This window comes from Felis catus, chromosome B1 (assembly GCF_018350175.1).
Source record: "Felis catus isolate Fca126 chromosome B1, F.catus_Fca126_mat1.0, whole genome shotgun sequence".
In the NCBI taxonomy this organism is placed as follows: domain Eukaryota; kingdom Metazoa; phylum Chordata; class Mammalia; order Carnivora; family Felidae; genus Felis; species Felis catus.
This window is the reverse complement of record NC_058371.1, coordinates 144,632,709-144,649,172: the sequence shown is the minus strand read 5'-3', so window position 1 is coordinate 144,649,172 and position 16,464 is coordinate 144,632,709. Positions and strand designations below refer to the sequence as shown.

General features: G+C 41.7%; 1 pseudogene; it reads right to left on the bottom strand.

Moving 5' to 3' along the window:
• Positions 1-11,527: 11,527 nt before the first annotated feature.
• On the bottom strand, positions 11,528-12,034 carry LOC109499365 (annotated as a pseudogene).
• Positions 12,035-16,464: the final 4,430 nt, after the last annotated feature.

The window sequence follows — 16,464 nt, the reverse complement described above, 5'->3', positions numbered from 1 at the left end:
GGGGCTCGAACTCATGAACCGTGAAATCATGACCCGAGACGAAATCGAGAGTTGGACACTTAACTGACTGAGTCACCCAGAGGCCCCACGAGAGAAAAAGACTTGATGTGCTCTTCCTTCAAGCAATGCCTCTTGGTTGGGTTGGGGAAGAGGAATGGCCGCTGAAGAGCTGGAAAGAAGCTTCCCAGCTCATTCTCTCTCTCAGCCCCCTTCTCCAGCCTCCATCTCAACACGAGTTGAAGACTTCTCCAAATCCGCTCTACTGTGGCAATATGTTATATACTATTTTGTGACATCTCATCAGTTTTCTGGGCTGTAATTTAAGTCTTTTGTTATGAATTCAGTTTTTCCACATGTATACCTATCCTCATAAACTAGAAGAGAGAGATGATTCTTTGTCTTCTGTCTTCCCACAATGCTACTATGCCTTACATAATTTAGGTTTTCAATAATGCGATTTTATTTGGCCCCTAAACCATGGACCTCCCCTGAGACTGACAAAATTGGAAACAATATAAATCAAAGAAAGAGAGAAACACAAGAGTGACAGCTTTTTCCTGGTCTAAAATTAGGAATGTTCACCCTGGACCTAGAAGAAAAGTGGACTGGGAAATGCAAAACTCAAAGGTGAAAAGGAGTACTATAAATCACCAAGCGAAAAAGCAACCTGACAGACGCATGAGAGTTCTGAATGCTCCTTGCAAATCCAGGCGACCTATGGGTTTTCGATGGTTGCAAAAGTAACTGAATAAACAATGGAAGAGAAATTTTAACTAAGTTATGAACAGAAAACCTTAATTAGACTAACAGCCGACAAAAAGAGAAACCTCACCGTCAGCGAAACATCACCGTCAGCTCAGCAAACAAAACTGAGGAATCATAAGCAGAGCTCTGTATCAATGAAGTGACACTTGAAGAGAGACTGTATAAGCAATCTGGGCCCCCATTGTTTTCCTAAATTATATGGAAGCTCCTGGCACGGTGAGAAACGTGATGTTTAGTTATGTGCACAGGAAAAAAAAAACCTAGATCATGGCACATTAGTAACAGTGGGTTATCTCTGGAGAAAGGCCCATGGTCAAGGAGAACTGGCTCAGTTAGGGTTCAATCAGGGTAGCAGACTACTAGCAAAAAATATATTCTCCATATATAATTAGATAAAATATATTCTCCAAATATATGTAAATTACACACACTCACGTGCGCGCACACACACACACACACACAGATTTGTTATGAGCATTTAACCTGGCAGGTGGAAAGAAAGACGGATGTGAGGTGGGGAAGAGCAAGAACAAGGTGGAATCCACAAGCATGGCCTGGACTTACTGAAATCCTTTGGCGTCTGACCTTTGTGCAAAGGTGTCCAACAGAAACCAGAGCCCTTTGCTACAAGTTTAAACACATACTCTAGCCCAGGAGTCTGAGAAGCCATCTGAGCGTGTCGGGGGCTGTGGGACAGTCCAGGTCCACGTGCTGCCCCCACCAAGGATGTGAGCCCTCAGATCGGCATCACCACGGTGAGCTACGAGATGGCTGCTGCTTTCTTGTGTCCTCCACACCCACACAAGGATCTGCCTGTGCCCTCTAAACAGAGACATAAAGGAAAGCAAATTCTGGGAAATGTATTACAAAGCCCCCAAAAGGACTTTAACTTACATTGTTTAAGAGGGTTTTTTGGATAAAGGCATTTTATTAAAAATGATTTTTTAAATCTTTAAAGAAACCAATTCAAAACCATTAAGCTGTAGCACATGGGCAAGAAGTCAATAATTTATTTTTAAGGCTGTCATGACACTGGTAATATTCAAGCCAGTGATTTAGATAAATAATCAAAAAACATGGGACGCCTGGGTGGTTCAGTCGGTTAAGCACCTGACTTCCACTCAGGTCATGATTTCAAGGTTTGTGAGTTGGAGCCCCGCATCGGGCTCTGTGCCGACAACTCAGAGCCTGGAGCCTGCTTCGCTTTCTGTGTCTCCCTCTCTCTCTGCCCCTCCCCTGCTCATGCTCTGTCTCTCTCTCTCTCTAAAATAAATAAACATTTAAAAAATTAGATAATCAAAAAACAGAAAAAACATGCAAGCTGGATATTTGAAAATATCCAGAAGATCAAGTAACTTTCTTCAACCAGGGATTTCTATAATGGCACACCTTTCATAATTTCCTATTTTCTGACATACACAAAGGTAAAGTTCTGTGCATCTTCCACAGAGGCAAAAGTTCTCAAGTTTAGTGTCTGACATAACATCTCTTTCCCCTTAATTCACCACAAAGACTTTTGCGTCTAGCAAACTGTTCATCACATTTGCATATGATTTCTTTCCAACTAATTCGGTCCTTTTAAGTCATGAACTTCCAAAAATAAAAAGATATGAAAAATAGCATTCATCAAAGGGAAGAGACCAGATGCCTCCACCAGCCATTTTTTTCCTAATACAAATCATCCTTTTTCTAGAACGTGAAATAAAATGTTGGCACTTCTGAAAGGCCTCCCTAAGTGTGACTTTGATAATATGGTGTTATTGTTATTTGTATGTAGCCCAAATGAATATGAAGGCTGCATCAAGGGGGGGTGGGGTGCGGTAGGAATACAGGTCTAATGATGAGAGGCTCTCGTATCCTTAGCAATCAGAAGTATCTGGCTTATGGAGCCTTCCCCTTGCAACAGGCAGCAGCGTGCTAGGTAGTTTACACATATCCTTGAACTTCACTTACACAGCAAACCAAGGAGGTGAGTATTATTTCTGGTTTTGTAATAAGGAGAAGGGTTGAGGAACTTGTCCAAAACGCGATCCCAAAACACATGTGTGCTACTGTAGTATCCTACCTTCTTCCAGCTCTGTCCATGGCCACGGCCCAGGACCTTCCTTGTTTTAATGACAGCAGCCTATATTTATGGAAAACTACGTGTAATAGATGTGGGTCGAAATGATTTATGGCTTTAGAATCACTTAATCCTCATAGACGCCCCACAAGATAAAAGACTATTATTATCAGCATTATATACAAAAGGAAAGTAAGCATCAATGAGGTTCCTTTAGTGGGAAAAAGAGAAAGAATTTGAACCCTACAGTGAGAAGAGGAGAAAGAATTTCAATCCTGGGGTTGGTTCCAATTCCATCACTGCCATCTTCTACATCTTATTTCAAGTTAAAATATAAAACTCCAAGACTGTGCTCTTACCCAGCTAGCTTCAAGCTACTTTATTTTCAACTTCGCTTTCATTGCAATGAATTGCCTCACACTTTTTGGCTTTCTCCAGTTTGAGAGGGTCTCTCACCTTTGACCTTAGTTAACTTGTTTGCACTTGTTTCATTCATCACGCTTTCTAAGAATTTTCACTGACAGCCAGCTCCCCCAGCTGTAAAGACACGCTTGACGACCTTGTCCAATATATTCCACTTTAGCACCGGGTGACCCCAAGCCTGGATGTGCCCCTTACTACTTCACAAGGGAGATAAGGACACAGGCCAGACCCCCGGACTTCTCTCTGTAACACTCCCACAGGTGTCCACATGTGTCCACTTAGCATCCTAGGCCCCCACTGGGAAATTCAGCAAGGCCTTGTTGCCTACCCCCCCCCCCCACCGCCCCCCCTCCACCCTCAGTGCCTGCTAGTTAATTTCCTTTCATTTTCAGTCCAAACAGACTCACCCTGGTTTGCTGAGTCATGCTTCCTGATAGAAAAAAGCTAGCAAAAATGCTAATGTGTGCTGCTGAATTACTGGACGTTATGGGGCTAAAGCAAAGTTTCCTACAAAACACTTTGAAACTGTTACTGTACTGACAAAACACCAAAAGGAGCTTGTGAGATGGAATGCACACTAAGATTAAAAGGGTGGCAAAAATGGTCAAAGACATTCTTTATTTGAAACCTTAAGAAATGAGTGAAAATTCATTCATATGCATTTCTTTATACTTCATAATGGAACAAAAAAAGCAATTAAATATATCCAATTATTCACCTTGTATTTATATTAAACTTAAATTAATTATTTAACCTATTAAATGTGCTAAATATGTTAAATAATACTGATTCTCTTACTAAAAAAAAGATAATATATGTCAATTTTTCAAGTTAAAATACTAATTTTATAGTTTTGCTATTTTTTAATGCAAACGGTATTTTATGGCAGTTACATATTATTTAATATTAGACGTGCTATTGAGCATGTATCAGACCTAGCCATAACTCTACTTTGTTTTCATTATAATGTCCTATGGAAGTCAAAATAAGGTAGCAAAGATAGGAACATAAAACTGAAGTTTCCCAGTGGTCAGGTAGTCTTGCATTTGGCCATTGAAAAAGTCTTTATTTCATCTTGCAAAGCACATTTCTCATTTTTTTTTCAGAAAGCAGAGGTATATATACAAAGGAATATTACTCCGCCATAGAAAAGAATGAAATCTTGCCATTTGCAATGACAGGGATGGAGCTAGAGAGGATTATGCTAAGTGAAATAAGCCACACAGAGAAAGACAAATACCATATGATTTCACACGTGTGTGGAATCCCCGAAACAAACAAAGAAAAAAGGAGACAAACGAAAAAACAGAGTTTGTTAAATACAGAGAACAAACTGGTGGTTGCCAGAGGGGAAGTGTGTGGGAGGATGGGAGAAACAGGTGAAGGAGATTAAGAAACTTCCAGTTATAAAATAAATAAGTTGTGGGGATGAAAAGCACAGCATAGAGAATACAGTCAATAATATTGTAATTAGGGAGGTGACAGATGGTGACTACACTTATCATGGCGAGCACCGAGGAGTGTATAGAATTGTTGAATCACTATGCTGTACACCCAAAACTAATGTAACATTGTACGTCAACTTTACTTCCATAGTAAGTATATATGTATAATATATTTTATTTTATTTTTTTAATTTTTTTTTAATATTTATTTATTTTTGAGAGACAGAGAGAGACAGAGTATGACCAGGGGAGGGGCAGAGAGAAAGAGACACAGAATCCGAAACAGGCTCCAGGCTCTGAGCTGTCAGCACAGAGCCTGACGTGGGGCTCGAACTCAGGGACCGTGAGATCATGACCTGAGCCGAAGTCGGACGCTTAACCGACTGAGCCACCCAGGCGCCCCTATGTATAATATATTTTAAAAGAAAGCAGACCCTAAAATTGTTTGCTTTCTCTTTGAAAGATTTAACTTGTTTATTTAAGTCAGTTTGAATGCTCTCTGTTTAAAGCTTCTCTCAGATAGCCACCAAAAAAATCCATGCGTATCGTATGAGTGTTTAACAAAAAATAAACGTGCTAATATCACAAATGTGTTGTTGTAAGTTGATCACATCAGACGACGTAGGCAAGCAGCCGTGAACTGATGGTCTATGGTACCATGAAGATTTATTTCTAAGTCCTTAGTTTGCATAAGTGTAGGGGTTCCTATGTGTAGGTTCTCAGGACTTTTGACTCATTTTTTCCAGCAGATTATCTCAAAATAATGAGAACAGCCAGAAAATGCATTTTGTTCATTTCTAATGTATACATTATAAATACATTTTAGAAAAAACACATTTCCAGAACCATTTCCTCCCCGAGCAGGGCAATTCATAACATCTCAAAGACCAATGGAATTCTTAACTGCTATGAACACTCTGGGAAAGTCTAGGTTAGAATATTTTGCCTCAGTAGTAATATCTGTGCATTTAAACCTCTGGGACAGTACCTTCACCCGAAGGCCTGAAAGATTCCTGGTCAGGATTCCAGCAACCAAAGCAGATCATGAACTTCTTAGTTTTTGGTGTTAATCCAACCCAAACATCATCCATTCTTGGGGCTCAGCTGTCAGGGGTCTGAAGCGAGGCCACAGATGCAGTTGTGGCCAATTGGTAGAGGGGTAGGATTCTGAGCTTGAGTCAGATAGTCTAGGCTTCGAGCCCTTGCCAGCTTCCACAAGTATGTTCCCTCTTTACTCCTGATCATCTGTAGCGCATGCATAACAATAACATTTGCGTATGTTTTTAATAAATAATTGGAGTTCCTACCCCACCCCAAGCTCTGTTCCAGGTAATAAAGATACAGCTGAGAAAAAGATCGACCAGGTCTCTCAGGGAGCCTAACACCTAGTAAAGAGAAGATAGACAATCGATAAGGAAACAAATAAATTAGAAAGATAATTGCAGTTTGTGCTAAGTACTATGAAAATAATAAAAACCAGTTAATGGACTAGGGCTGTGCTGTCAGATACAGAAACCACCAGCCACACATAGCAACTTAAGTTGAAATTGACTAAAACTAAATGAAACTAAAAATTCATATCCTCAGCTGAAGGAGCCACAATCCAAGTCCTCGATAGCCACATGTGGCTATCGTGTTGGACAGCTCAGATACAGAACTTCTCCATCATTGCAGAAAGTTCCATTGGTGGCACTGTTAACTAGAGTGATGAGAAGTTTGGGTAAGGGACCGCTTTAGATGGCAATAATATGTATAAACAACTGTACAGTGAGGAAAAGAAACTATAGTAGAGACTCCATAAATTGGATCTATTATGTGAACATATCTCATAAGTCTATATTTTTTCTCACTTTATTCCTCAACTTATAAATCCTAGAAAGAGACCCACTGAAATATAGTTTGCTTTTTACTTCTAAATCATGGACTTCTAACACCTGAAATTCTAGGTCAACAATTTAGGCTCGACACACTTGAGTGAATGATCATTTTCTTCCGCATAGTTTCCTTGATTAAAAAAAAAAAAAAGGAAGGTTGGGGCGCCTGGGTGGCGCAGTCGGTTAAGTGTCCGACTTCAGCCAGGTCACGATCTCACGGTCCGTGAGTTCGAGCCCCGCGTCAGGCTCTGAGCTGATGGCTCAGAGCCTGGAGCCTGTTTCCGATTCTGTGTCTCCCTCTCTCTCTGCCCCTCCCCCGTTCGTGCTCTGTCTCTCTCTGTCCCAAAAATAAATAAACGTTGAAAAAAAAAATTAAAAAAAAAAAGGAAGGAGAACATTTCCCCCAAATTTTGATGAATTATAAACCTCAGAAGGAGCCAAGTACATTACACAGAAAGGATAGGAATAATTTCTCAAAGGTTACAACTTTAGTTGAAGTCAGAACACATGAGATTTCAAGATCTAACTTTGAAAAGCAAATTCTTCTGTCCTTGATTCTCTGTAACTCTGGCACCGATATACTCCATCCACATCTTAAAGATCTTTATGACCACAGAACTTGACCTTGTGTTACATTCCCAAAAGGCTATGTGTAAAGTGAATATTTATGCATTGAATTGTATCTCCCAGTGTGTGTTATTTTGGGAATGTTTTACTTAGATAAAAGAAAATAGCACCAATACATGAAACATCCAATGAGTATTTATTGAATTCCTAAAACATGACCAACTCAAGAGGCAGAACTACTCAATAACTAAAAATTTTTACTTGTCTTTCACTGCTGCATTCCCCGACTCTAATTTTCTTTTTTACTGTACAGTTAAGCATAGTCTGCTGTGCATATTCATTTTGAAACGTCATGTCAGGTAACAGTGCAATGAATGATTAAGTCAATTTATCTTTGCACATTTATTTAAGAAGCACACGCAGGCTAATGTACACCAGTACATTTCATTTCTATTTCTTTGAAAATGACTACGTAGCATCATTGGCCTTGCCTCAACCAGGAATTTAGCAGAATTTATGCAATAAAAGATCCAGAAGGAGGTATATTTCCAGCTGGAGCTGGAGGGTTAATTGCATTCCTGTTTGTCAATCTAACAGCAATGGTGTTAATACCTGTAAGTGTGAAAATCATAAGCTATTCCTATAACAGCCATCAAAGTTTTGTCGACTAAATGGCTAAATGGAAAAAGAGGTGAACCATCTCATTAGAACTGAGAAGTGTTGATTGAGCCAGCGGGGAGCTCCGAAAATGATTTTCCTCTTCTTGGGGTTGCCACCTGGTGCCCTCAGGGTAGACAAACGTGACATGTTAACCATGTATGTGGAAATCGTGTCCAAATGCATTAAGCAAACAAATGTGAAATGTAAAGCAAGAGGAAGGAAAAAGGAAAACCTTAGGTAAGTTTGGTTAACTACACAGCTGCTCCCAGGACCTATGGGCAGCTGTTCCGAGCTCCATTTAAGAAAAACCGTGAGATCCCTTTCTCTTTCCAGGCTAAGCAAGCAAATCAATCTATTTATACCTGGTCAGTGTCAAAGGAAAATCTCAAAGCTGTGTCTTAAAAATGCTTTATGAAATGGACTGTGTCCAATTATAAAACAGAACTCTGTCTATTACACACACTGCACAGTGATTTGGATTGCACCTTCTTCTGCAACCCCACCAACAACTCTTGGAAGCAACATACAAGCCTTGGAACAAATTAATGAGTCTTTAGGGTCATGCAAGAAATAACATGGTTTTGGTTTTTTTTTTGTCTCAGCCACAGACCTATCAGCAAACTTGATGTAGCAGCTGCATGTTAAAGCTTCCTGGATTATTCCTGATCCCAGGAACAGCGAGGTAATTGTTTCTGACTTTTTGCACCAATATTCTACAGGAGCATGCTTACTTACTTGACAAGTTTTCAGGAGACATATCTTCAAGAAGTGCTACTCTGAAAAAAAGTTGGTACTGATGCTCTACCGCACAGGTAACCATATATGAAATATTTAGGGTGTTGTTTTTTTCTTTCTGCCTCCAAAAATATTACATGTTCATACTTTTGAAAGGAAGAAACACACATAAAATGAAGACCAAGATTGTGAAGTTTTACTTGTCTTTTAATTGGCTTTGTTCACTTCATAATATATCATAAACATTTTCCCATGTCATTAAATAATCCTCTAAAGTTTGAGTAATGGAACAGTCTAATTTTAACAGTCTTTATTTTTGAACTTTTGGGTGCGTTCCAAACTTACTATTATACATTACACTTCGAGGAGCATGCTTATTCATAAATCTGTCTGCATATGTTTCTTTGAGATACATTTTTAAAAAGTGGTGGGTCTAGGTCAGCATGCTTTAAGTATTTTTAAAGACTTTGGGAAGTATGGTCAAATTCAGATAGCCACTCTGATTTATGTACAACAGAAAATGAATATAAGTAACCCTGTGGAATATTTACGGGCAAGAGCTGAACACAAAATGGCCACACCCTTGCTTTGATAGAATTCTTCCCTGCAAGGGCCATTGGTGGATCTTTCATGACCACCAGATGTCAGTCTAAAACAGAGCAAACTGAACTAGACCTAGATGGGGAAAAGGGGAATCCACTCTTTTAGTCTTATGTATACTTTGCTACCCTATATTTTCTTCAGGCTGCCAGGGAGATGGAGTTTTATGAAACAAACAAACAAACGAATGAATATTGTCAATTGGATAAAGCGCTAGGACATCGGATGCCTTTCGATGACCCTCAGGTTAAGGGCTGATAATCTGTTTTGCTTTACATTTCCCTAACATCACCTTCATACACTGGTCTCACAGCTGAATCTTTTCAGAAGTAGACCTCGGTTTCCTTCGAAGCAGGCAAACATTTCATGCCAACCCATGTGCTTGTTCATTAGCTCACAATGAGACAGAGTCTCCTGGGGTAAAATGAAACGTTTAAGGAGATGCCTTTGAGTTTTTCTACTTAGTAGTTAAACAAGGAGTGTTACCAAGCAAGGAGGAGCAGATACTTGGAGATGTTTCTCCATACTGACTTTGGACAGCCATCATTATTTCTTTTGACTTCGGTGAATGGTTCCTTGCTGCCTTTTCCTGTTTCTGAGGAAAGGATGCTCCACACCCTAATGTGTTTGGAATTTCCAAAGATGTGATAGAGTTGTTTTCAGGGCGCTTGGTGCGTGCAGAAAGCTTTGCTGTGGCTAACACAGTGATGCCACTGCTGACACCAGCCAAGTGCAGTTGGAGATTCTAGTTCGTGTCCTAGTGCAGCTGCGTGGGAAAAAGATACACGAAAAGGGAAAAACATAAAGGTGCCTCACACTGTGCCAAAATTATGAAAATTAAATGGGGCTTTAGTCTAAAATATGCCAAGGAAATTAGGATGATTTATTATTCATACTGGTGCTTTTATGGCAAAAACATTTAAAATGTGAGGATAAGGGGGCACCTGGATTGCTCATTCGGTTAAGCGTCCGACTTCCGCTCAGGTCGTGGTCTCGTGGTTTGTGAGTTCGAGCCCCGCGTCGGGCTCTGTGCTGACAGCTCAGAGACTGCTTCAGATTCTGCGTCTCCTCCTCTCTCTGCCCCTCCCCTGCTCATGCTCTGTCTCTCTCTGTCTCTCAGTAATAATAAATAAACATTAAAATATTTGAAAAAAATAAAAATGTGAGGATAAGGATAGTGACATCTGTTGAGTGATAAGCCTTTCATACAGGCAAAAGGGGTGTTAAAAATAAACAAAATAAAAAAAAACAGGGATAAAGGAAAGTCCTGAATCTACCTTCAAATAATTAACTTGTACAAAATGGGATGTGTTAAGTAGATGACAGCTGGGTAATTTAGATCACAACTGGATAATGCGGCTGGCAAAAGAACTAAATAATGTTCTCTTAGCCTACATTCATAGAAGTGCAGCGAGTGCCCCGTTAAAGGAAACTTCCCAAACTAACCCAAACACATGTGGAGTGTTTTGCTCAGTTAAGAGGGGAGATAACAAACGGGACTCCATCTGTAAGAGAGGGAACAGAATCATAGAGTCTCAAAACCTGGTCCTTTCAGCAAAGAATGAGAATTTCCCTGAAGAGAAAGAAGACTTAGGTAACAGCGTGATCATTCTATTCAAATACTGAACGATTGCCCTATAAAAAAACACAATGCAATTTATCCCATCGTTCATGCTCGCAGAGTGGGCATCAATGAGTGAAAGTCACAGGGAGACAGATCCGGAGACAAAGTCGGAGCTACCGGAAGCTGGGAGAGAGACGTGAAACAGATTCTTCCTCCCTAACCCCAGAAGGAATCCATCTTGCTGACACCTTGATCTTGAACTCCTAGCCTCCAGAACCGCGAGACAATAAATTGACACTCAGTTTGTGGTACTTTATTATGGCAGCCCTAGAAAATCAATACAAATTACTATAGTAACGTCCTACCTCTAAACTCGTTGTTACATGAGAAAAAGAAGCACCTACCTATTGAAACTAAACCACTGGTTGAATTTTCTATTTCCTGTAAATGGAATGCAATCTTAACTAAAAGCTCCAGAAAGGAAAGAAAATTAAATCATTCAAGGGTGGTAACAACTGAGATGCCATGGTTGGGTCAAGAATTTCAAAGAGGCCAATGACCTCCTTCTTCAAATAGGAGATTCATATTTTATTTCTCCCGTGACATATTTGCAACTGAAGATAAGTTAAAGACCCGAAGGGCACCTGGGTGGCTCAGTCTGTGGAGCGTCTAACTCCCGATCTCAGTTCACGGTTCGTGGGCTCAAGCCCCACGTCCAGCTCTGCACTGGCAAGTGGGGAGCCTGCTTGGGGTTCTGTCTCTGCCTCTCTCTCTCTCTCTCTCTCAAAATAAATGAACTTAAAATTAATTAATTAACTAATTAATTAATTAATTAAAGAGCTGCTTGCACACCAAAGCCAGGTCCTTTGGGTAGTCCAAAGAGGTAAGACCCCCAGCTGTCTCAGAGAGACGTGTCCACTCTTTGGCCCAGGTTTTGGCATTTTGCCAGTGTCAGAGTTCATAGTAGTTGTCATTTATTTCAGCTATTGGCGTAGTTACACGGGCGCCTGAGCATTCCACCTCTATAAGAGTGAAAAGCTTGTCAGGTATCGTATCTCCAGCATTTTTTCTAAGTTGTTTTTGTTTTTGTTTTTGTTTTCCTGAATGGCCTCCTGTAAGGGGTCAGAGCTTTGAAGCACGCTAGGTGTTTCGTAGACCTGGATTTGATAATTTCCAACTGGCTCTCAATTGTACATTGTATAAAAAGTTGCTACTTCATATATTCTCACAAGAGGTACTTGTAAAACGTCATCCTTGTTCATGGCAGAGACTGGTAGCCATCAGTTCTATCTTTGGGCTAACTCTAGGTCTGGAGCACAGCTTTGTGCCCTTCTGGATGTTTTGGGGGGTTTTTGTTTTGGTTTGTGTTGTGTTGTGTTGTGTGTTTGTTTACAGTTGCTTCTATCCCCTTAGATATTTCTGGTGTGAAGTCATAATGGACCCTAAAGTCACCCATGATGAGGATTTGAGGGGATAACTTGGAAAGACTGAGTCCAAAAAGCAAAACCAGGAGTAAGCAGACTTGAATGACACCAAGGAAGGTGATAAAATATGAGTGTAGGAGCGTCAAGAGAGAGAAGGGTTTTGCTTGAAGGATGAAACATGATGGTTTAGAAGGATAATGATAGTCTGATAATTGACGGAATTCCAATACCATCTCCAGGCTCCATGGTAGACAACATATGGGAATCGAGTTCGTTCGGCCCAAGAAAGCTACAAGTGAAACAATGACTTAGAACTTGGTTGATGGATGGTACATATACCTGAAAATGCTATCACATGAATTATTCAAATAATTAATTCCCAATAAAATTTAGGACCTTATACTATCTGAGTCTCAGATTTGGAAGGGATTTTGTAGGTATTTAGTTCAATCTCACACCAGAGCAAGGTGTGAGTCCTTGAGTTTTCATTTCAAGTTGAAGGCATAACCCTGGCCTTGGAGTTTCCCTCAGTTATATGACCGTATGTGAGAATAGAGTGAGGGTGAGAATGACTGATGGCACATTGCTCTGAATGTGTGGATTCAGCAGATTATTTTTAAATACATCCAATTTAAACTGTCATTTTTCCCTTCAGATTCCAGAGGGATCCAGAGGCAAGGGGCCTCTTTCCAAAGAAAAACTCTTGTGACTATAAATACACACTGACAAACTGCATACAGAATGTCTCAGAAACTAGAGAGAAGTATCAGAGCGCTAGCATTCCACAATTTACAAAAGGTAGCAATACATGTATGTTTGCGATACCCCATTTCACTCCTTAATCTTTTGTAATACTACCATAGTCCTTTAAGAAAAAAGAAAAAAAAAAGTTACACTTCCAAAGAGAGTTTCTTATGCTCGCTGGCCTTTCAGAAATCTACCAGACCTGAGCTATAACAGGACGAATATTCTCTTTGCATTGGGGACAGCTATTGACTTATAACTAAATCTGAGAGAAGAAAGTACATTACTCTTTTCCCCCTCTCCCTCTTATATTAGAAATAAGAAAAAGAAAAACTTGAAAGCAAAATGATCTGAAAAGTGTTCACTGCTGGGAGGAGAAGCTTCTCTGGATTTGGCAATCTGTCTCCCTAACATTTACTGTCTGAAGCTCACTAGGCTTATTAGATTCTGCAGAGCTGGGCTGAGTGTGACAGACGTCTCTAACGATTAGTTGGAGAGCTCATAAGCATAGGTATTCATTTAGACTGAGTATTTTGAAGAATGAAAAATAAAGTACTGATTAAGTACATGAAAATTACGTGGTGAGGAAGCATACCTGGGGCTATAAATGTCTCATTTAAAAAAAAATTTTTTTTTAATGTTTCTTCATTTTTGAGAGACGGAGAGAGACAGAGCACGAGCCTGGGAGAGGCAGAGAGAGAGACAGTGAGACACAGAATCTAAAGCAATCTCCAGGCTCTGAGCTGTCAGCACAGAGCCTGACGCGGGACTCAAACTCACCAACCTTGAGATCATGACCTGAGCCGAAGTCTGACGCTTAACCAACTGAGCCACCCAAGCGCCCCTGTCTCATTTTTTTAAATGTTTATTTATTATTGAGAGACAGAGAGAGACAGAGCATGAGCCAGGGAGGGGCAGAGAGAAAGAGGGACACACAGAATCTGAAGCAGGCTCCAGGCTCCAAGCTGTCAACACAGAGCCCGACGTAGGGCTCAAACTCACAAACTGGGAGATCATGACTTGAGCCAAAGTCAGATGCTTAACCCACTGAGCCACTCAGGCGCCCCCGTCTCATTTTTTTTAAGTTTATTTATTTTGAGAAAGAGAGAGAGGGTGGTGGGGAGGGACAGAGAAAGCGGGAGAAGGAATACCAAGCAAGCTCCGCAATGTCAGCACAGAACCTGATGTGGGGCTCAAACTCACAAACCATGAGATCATGACCTGAGCCAAAACCAAGAGTCAGATGCTTAACTGACTGAGCCCCCCAGGTGCCCCTGTCTCATTTTTATGAAACAAGAAATGCATGCTATGAAGGACCTCCAGAAATAAATAGGTTTGAGCTGCCCCCTTGACTCTTGAAGGGGAGGGTTAATGGGATAAGACAAATAGCTCTGTCAACAGTGCTCATTCTCTGCAAAAGGTACATTTTATTTTTCCGGGGTCAAAGAAATTATCCTAGAGATAATATTTTTCAGAAGCCTCTGGTTCTCAAGTGAAGGAAAGCAGCTGAGATACACAAAATCATACAACCTTCTTTACTTTCCTATACCCGAATGTGGCTTCCCAGCCCCAATTTCCATCACAAACAGAAATACTTAATGGTATCATTTCTTTTTTTTTTTTTTTCAACGTTTATTTATTTTGGGGACAGAGAGAGAGACAGAGCATGAACGGAGGAGGGACAGAGAGAGAGGGAGACACAGAATCGGAAACAGGCTCCAGGCTCTGAGCCATCAGCCCAGAGCCTGACGCGGGGCTCGAACTCACGGACCGCGAGATCGTGACCTGGCTGAAGTCGGACGCTTAACCGACTGCGCCACCCAGGCGCCCCTCTATTTTGCTTTCTTTTTTTTTTTTTTAATTTTTTTTTCAACGTTTATTTATTTTTGGGACAGAGAGAGACAGAGCATGAACGGAGGAGGGACAGAGAGAGAGGGAGACACAGAATCGGAAACAGGCTCCAGGCTCTGAGCCATCAGCCCAGAGCCTGACGCGGGGCTCGAACTCACGGACCGCGAGATCGTGACCTGGCTGAAGTCGGACGCTTAACCGACTGCGCCACCCAGGCGCCCCTCTATTTTGCTTTCTTTTTTTTTTTTTAATTTTTTTTTCAACGTTTATTTATTTTTGGGACAGAGAGAGACAGAGCATGAACGGAGGAGGGACAGAGAGAGAGGGAGACACAGAATCGGAAACAGGCTCCAGGCTCTGAGCCATCAGCCCAGAGCCTGACGCGGGGCTCGAACTCACGGACCGCGAGATCGTGACCTGGCTGAAGTCGGACGCTTAACCGACTGCGCCACCCAGGCGCCCCAAATGGTATCATTTCAAGAAACCTGATTCTTGTGGTTTACTGTTCAGGTTCCTTTGGTTTATTTCTCTTCAGCTGCGGGGTTCCTGCCTCCCTTACCCCCAGGTGGCATCTGGATTTGGGGAAAGGTTATGCAGCATCCCAGAACAAGTTTGTGGGTAGGCAGGGTGCGTTGAGTCTAGGTGCTCTCATCTAACCCCCTAAAGAAAAACTTATTCTGCCACTTGTTAAAATGGAGATTTTATTGGACTATTGAAATCAGAGCTCGCAATAAGGGAGAGAGATGGGTCTCCGCTCCAAATGCAGTAGGGACAAGAGGGGATTGATAGCCAAGGAGCCGAGTGAGGGGTAGTCAGGTCGAAAATCACTAAAAGGACACATCAAGGATGGGGGAATTTTTACTAAATTGACCCACCAGGATACTTGCTAAAAGGAGGCCAAGAATGCATACATCAAAGGAGGGGAATAAGGGAGCTTGATCAGATGTCATGGCAGCGGGGCGGGGGGGGGGGGGCGGTGGTGACTCAGCAGGACTCTTTGTGAACCCTGGGCTGGGCAGGACCAAGGCGGAGGTGAAGTTGGAAAGAGGGCTCAGAGGAGACTGACCGACATTGGGCCAAGAAATGCCGTTTTCAGTCCTTGCCAACCTCCACTGAGGCACGGCCCATCCTGCCGGTCTTGGGTCTCCTGCACTGTCCTCATAGCATCTGCTGCTGAGGCCCTCAGCCCATGGCGCCCTCCACTTCTCAGAATATTCATTCCCTCTAACCCCATGGCTGGAATCTTTCTGCAGGCTCCCAGGGACTCAGAAACTACTCCGCATTCCCACATGATATTGGGGTGCTCAGGACTCTGTGGGGATGCCTTCAGTGTCATCCACATAGACATGTCCCAAAGGTGCTGTTACTCTAACCTCTGAAACTTTGGGGTCTTCTCTTCAAAAATCCCATCTTCTTTGGTTACTTTTCAAAAAGCCAGAAGCTGACCCTTTTATTTAAAATATTTTTAATGTTTATTTATTTTTGAGAAAGTGAGAGAAACAGAGTGCGAGCTGGGGAGGGGCAGAGAGACAGAGAGAGAGAAAGAGGGAGGGAGGGAGGGAGGGAGGGAAGGAGGGAGATACAGAATCCAAAGCAGGCTCCAGGCTCCGAGTTGTCAGCACAGAGCCCGATGCGGGGCTCAAACCCAGGAACCACAAGATCATGACCTGAGCCAAGTCGGATACTCAACCGACTGAGCCACCCAGCCTCCCCTGTCCCTTTTATTTAAAACTCCCCCATAATTTACCAA